The sequence below is a fragment of the Capra hircus genome, chromosome 2 (assembly GCF_001704415.2).
Source record: "Capra hircus breed San Clemente chromosome 2, ASM170441v1, whole genome shotgun sequence".
Taxonomy (NCBI): domain Eukaryota; kingdom Metazoa; phylum Chordata; class Mammalia; order Artiodactyla; family Bovidae; genus Capra; species Capra hircus.
The window spans coordinates 10,901,324-10,907,323 of record NC_030809.1 but is presented as its reverse complement, the minus strand read 5'-3'; positions in this window follow the sequence as shown (position 1 = coordinate 10,907,323).

Genomic DNA, 6,000 nt, shown 5'->3' with positions numbered 1-6,000 from the left:
ATAAATAAATGTTAATAAACAAGGAATAATGTCTAGAATATACAATCACTACAAATCAACAAGACAAGAAATCAAATAGAAAAACAAGCAAAGGATATATAAATACCTTAGTATTTTTTCACATACTAAGCATACAGAAAAATGAAAGTGTCAACTTTAATTATAATCAGAGTGTACAAATCAAAACAGCTAAGAACTCCCACTTTACCGCTACCAGACTAGCAAAAATCAATAGCACTTGTGTTTTTTTTGTTGTTTAATCTGTGGACAAAGACAGGTGAGAAAAGAAATCCTCTTCTGCAGCCCAGAACTCTTTGTTTAGTATGAGTTTTGAGACAGATAAGAAGGATCATGATACCTGAAAGAGATTCAAGTGGTGCAAGTATTGATAAACACAAAGGTTGCTTCCAGGACTATAGATTCGATCATTTCAAAGCTTAAGATATGCAGGAAATTACCAACTACATTGATTTAGTACTCTAAATTTAATATTGATATGAAACAAAGATGGCTTCCTTTTTTAGGCTTTTATTTTGAGGGTATGAACTTTAAAAATGAATTACCATATCCCAGTGATCTGTACTAGTCTTTTTTTTTTTAAGAACTTTATTTATTTATGTATTTTTGGCTGTGCCGGGTCTTTCTCTGGTTGTGGAGAACAGGGCTTACTCTCTAGCTTCAGTGCCTGAGCTTCTCACTGCAGTGGCTTCTCTTGCTGCAGAGTACAAGCTCTAGGGCTCCAGGGCTTCAGTAGTTGGGGTCCCCGGGCTCTAGAGCATAGGCTTAAAAGTTGAGGCACATGGGCTTAGTTGCTCTGCGGCATGTGGGACCTTTATGGATTAGGGATTGAACTCGTGTATCCTGCATTGGCAGGCAGATTCTTTACCACTGAGCCATCAAGGAAGTCCCACCTGTACTGTTCTGAGGTGTGATAGCTTAAGAGTAATCTGATTTGAACTTAATGCATGTTTGCTGCTGCTGCTGCTGCTAAGTCACTTCAGTCGTGTCCGACTCTGTGCGACCCCATAGATGGAAGCCCACCAGGCTCCCCTGTCCCTGGGATTCTCCAGGCAAGAACACTGGAGTGGGTTGCCATTTCCTTCTCCAATGCATGAAAGTGAAAAGTGAAAGTGAAGTCGCTCAGTCCTGTCCGACTCTTACCGACTCCATGGACTGCAGCCTACCAGGCTCCTCCGTCCATGGGATTTTCCAGGCAAGAATACTGGAGTGGGGTGCCACTGCCTTCTCTGAATGCACGTTTCAGTTCAGTTCAGTTCAGTCGCTCAGTCATGTCCAATTCTTTGCGACCCCATGAATCGCAGCATGCCAGGCCTCCCCGTCCATCACCATCTCCCGGAGTTCACTCAGACTTGTGTCCATCGAGTCCATGATGCCATCCAGCCATCTCATCCTCTGTCGTCCCCTTCTCCTCCTGCCCCCAATCCCTCCCAGCATCAGAGTCTTTTCCAGTGAGTCAACTCTTCCCATGAGGTGGCCAAAGTACTGGAGTTTCAGCTTTAGCATCATTCCTTCCAAAGAAATCCCAGGGCTGATCTTCAGAATGGACTGGTTGGATCTCCTTGCAGTCCAAGGGACTCTCAAGAGTCTTCTCCAACATCACAGTTCAAAAGCATCAATTCTTCGGCACTCAGCCTTCTTCACAGTCCAACTCTCACATCCATACATGACCACAGGAAAAACCATAGCCTTGACTAGACGGACCTTAGTCGGCAAAGTAATGTCTCTGCTTTTGAATATACTATCTAGGTTGGTCATAACTTTCCTTCCAAGGAGTAAGCATCTTTTAATTTCATGGCTGCAGTCACCATCTGCAGTGATTTTGGAGCCCAAAAAAATAAAGTCTGACACTGTTTCCACTGTTTCCCCATCTATTTCCCATGAAGTGATGGGACCGGATGCCATGATCTTGGTTTTCTGAATGTTGAGCCTTAAGCCAACTTTTTCACTCTCCACTTTCACTTTCATCAAGAGGCTCTTTAGCTCCTCTTCACTTTCTGCCATAAGGGTGGTGTCATCTGCATATCTGAGGTTATTGATATTTCTGCCTGCAATCTTGATTCCAGCTTGTGTTTCTTCCAGTCCAGCGTTTCTCATGATGTACTCTGCATATAAGTTAAATAAGCAGGGTGACAATATACAGCCTTGACGTACTCCCTTTCCTATTTGGAACCAGTCTGTTGTTCCATGTCCAGTTCTAACTGTTGCTTCCTGACCTGCATACAGATTTCTCAAGAGGCAGGTTAGGTGGTCTGGTACTCCCATCTCTTTCAGAATTTTCCACAGTTTATTGTGATCCACCAGTCAAAGGCTTTGGCATAGTCAATAAAGCAGAAATAGATGTTTTTTCTGGAACTCTCTTGCTTTTTCCACGATCCAGCGGATGTTGGCAATTTGATCTCTGGTTCTTCTGCCTTTTCTAAAACCAGCTTGATGTCTAAAATTCAGAACCAGGCAGATCCATCTCCTCTGACCCTAAACATAGTCCACAGCTAATTGCTTGAGGAAATTGAATCTCCAAGACCACAGCTGGGGAATTTTGAAGTGTGTCCCTATTTCACTGAATATCAAAGAAGCCCAACTGAAAAACTGTGGACTGAGCAAAAATTCTTTTTGAAAGGGTTATCTTGAACAGTATGACTCAAATGGAGGAATCAAGGTGATTGGCATTGAAAAGGCATCAGAATGTAAAATTACTTAAACATTTATTGATAAGTAATTTTGCTTGTTACATATTTTAAAAATCTTTACACTTAAATAAAATACTGGCAAAAGTTAGAAAAATGGTAACACTGAAGATTGGTGAGGATGTGGTTATTAGGATTTCTTGTGTACTGTGATGATAATGTAAATAGCACAGCATTCTGAAAAGCAACCTGATAATTTTTGGCAAAATTGAGCATTCCCAATTACATAGTGTAGGGGAATTACTCATGTCAATATACAAACTTGCTTATTTTTGCAATTTTAATAGAGACAGAGTGTTGACGGCAATCTAGGTTTCTATCATCAGAAGAGTGAATGAGTGCAAATGTGGTAGACGCACGGTACTTCCGTGCCTGGATTCTGAAGCTAGACTGTTCTTGTTCAAATGCAGGCGCCAACCTTACAGTGGAAGTAAAAATTTGAGTTGTCTGCGCCTCATTCTTATCTACAAAATGGGAGCAAAACTATCATACGGTTGTTGGGAGAAGTATATGATTTGAAACATTTAAAGCATCTGAAACACAGTGAAGCATTGTTGTTGTTCAGTCGCTAAGTCATGTCCAACTCTGCAACCCCACGGACTGCAGCACGCCAGGCTTCCCTGTCCTTCACTATCTCCCAGGGTTTGCTCAGATTCATGTCCATTGAGTCAGTGATGCTATCGAACCATCTCATCTTCTGCTCCCCTTCTCCTTTTGCTGTCACTCTTTCCCAGCATCAGGGTCTTTTCCAATGAGTCGGCTCTTCGCATCAGGTGGCCAAAATATCAGAAGCTTCAGCTTCATCATCAATCCTTCCAGTGAATATCCAGGGTTGATTTTCTTTAGGATTGACTCGTTTGATCTCCTTGCAGTCCAAGGGACTCTCAAGAGTCTTCTCCAGCACCAGAATTCGAAGGCATCGATTCTTCAGTGCTCAACTTTCTTTATGGTCCAACTCACATCCATATATGACTACTAGAAAAACCATAGCTTTGACTATATGGACCTTTGTTGGCAAAGTTAAGCATTATTTAAGTACTAATATTACTGGTAATATGAAAGCCTATGCAAGTTCGAAGTTGTAAGTTAGGTTTACATATAGCAACAAGAGAATATCACAAAAGCAATATTAACTTTAAAAAGAAGAGAAACATTTATTGCACATCACTTATGTGAATATGCTTACATAACTACACAGTTTATAAGACAAGCATCAGAGACATACATTGAACATATATGAATGGGTGCCTATAATAAAGAGTTGAGTTTAGGAATAAAGTAGATGACTACAAAATAAGAAAGGGGCCTGCTTGAATTATCTTGCTAATATGTTATGAAAGGAGGAACAAGATTTACTCATGCAACTGAAGCAACAGTTAGAATTGGACATGGAACATGGACTGGTTTCAAATTGGGAAAAGGGTACATCAAGGCTGTATATTGTCACTCTGCTTATTTAACTTATATGCAGAGTACATCATGTGGAATGCCAGGCTGGATGAAGCACAAGCTGGAATCAAGATTGCTGGGAAAAATATCAATTACCTCAGATATGCAGATGACACCACTCTTACGGCAGAAAGTGAAGAGGAACTGATGAAAGGGAAACAGGAGTGAAAAAATTGGCTTAAAACTCAACATTCAGGAAACTGAGACCATGGCATCGGGTCCCATCACGTCATGGCAAATAGATGGAGAAACAATGGAAATAGTGAGAAACTTTATTTTCCTGGGCTCCAAAATCACTGCAGATGGTGACTGAAGTCATGAAATTACAGATGTTTGCTCCTTGGAAGAAAAGCTATGACAAACCTAGACAGCATATTAAAAAGCAGAGACATTACTTTGCCAACAAAGGTCCATCTAGTCAAAGCTATGGTTTTTCCAGTAGTCATGTATGGATGTGAGAGTTGGACCATTAAAGCAAACTGAGGGCCAAAGAATTGATGCTTTTAAATTGTGGTTTTAGAGAAGACTCTTGAGAGTCCCTTGGACTGCAAGGAGATCAAATCTGTCAATCCTAAAGGAAATCAGTCCTGAATACTCATTGGAAGGACTGATGCTGAAGCTGAAGCTCCCAATACGTTGGCCGTCTGATGGGAAGAACTGACTCATTGGAAAAGACCCTGATGCTGGGAGAGATTGAAGGCAGGAGAAGGGGACAACAGAGGATGAGATGGTTGGATGGCATCACCGGCTTGATGAACATGAGTTTCAGAAAGCTCCAGGAGTTAGTGAAGGACAGGGAAGCCTGGCATGCTGCAGTCCCTGGGATCGCAGAGTCAGACACAACTGAGCAACTGAACTGATAGAACTGAAGCCAGTAAAAGCTATGTTGAAAATACGCAAGGATAAGTCAAGACGAGGATCCCAGTTCAGTTCAGTTCAGTTCATTTGCTCAGTCGTATCCGACTCTTTGCAACCCCATAAATCGCAGCACGCCAGGCCTCCCTGTCCATCACCATCTCCCGGAGTTCACTCAGACTTGAGTCCATCGAGTCTGTGATGCCATCCAGCCATCTCATCCTCGGTCGTCCCCTTCTCCTCCTGCCCCCAATCCCTCCCAGCGTCAGAGTCTTTTCCAATGAGTCAACTCTTCCCGTGAGGTGGCCAAAGTACTGGAGTTTCAGCTTTAGCATCATTCCTTCCAAAGAAATCCCAGGGCTGATCTCCTTTAGAATGGACTGGTTGGATCTCCTTGCACCTGAGAAATAACCACCTAACCAACTTGGAAGTTATCCTATTCTTGATTTTACCCTTAAATCAGGTAATATCATCCTTACCATTTAAGTCAACTTTGGATAGGTTTTCTTGAGTATTCATATAATCTTTCAAGTGGTAAACTGAGGTCCAACGAGAATTATGATTTGTCAAATGTTGGTCAACTGGGGTGTTATCTAAGTGGAAGGTTCCAGAAGAAAATGAAAAATTTGAGTGACCTACAATTTTTAGCAAGCCAAACTGTCTCCAGTGTATTAAAAACTCTACAGGGATTAAAATAACGCACATTTATCTCACTTAGAACTGTTTTAAAAATTCATTAAGTCAAGTGATAAATGGAAAATTATATAAAAGCTCTTTACAAATAAAGATGAACAATGAAGAAAAGGAAATTCATGTAAGGAAAAAATGTCCAATAAACACAAAAATTTAAATCTCACTGATCGTTTTTTTTTTTTTTTAATTAAAACCAGTCACCATTTAACATCAAATGGGAAAAATGTGTTATCATGGTCACACCCAGTTTTGGCAACTGTGTTGGAAACCTCATTTACAACTGGTAGGAGTGAAAATT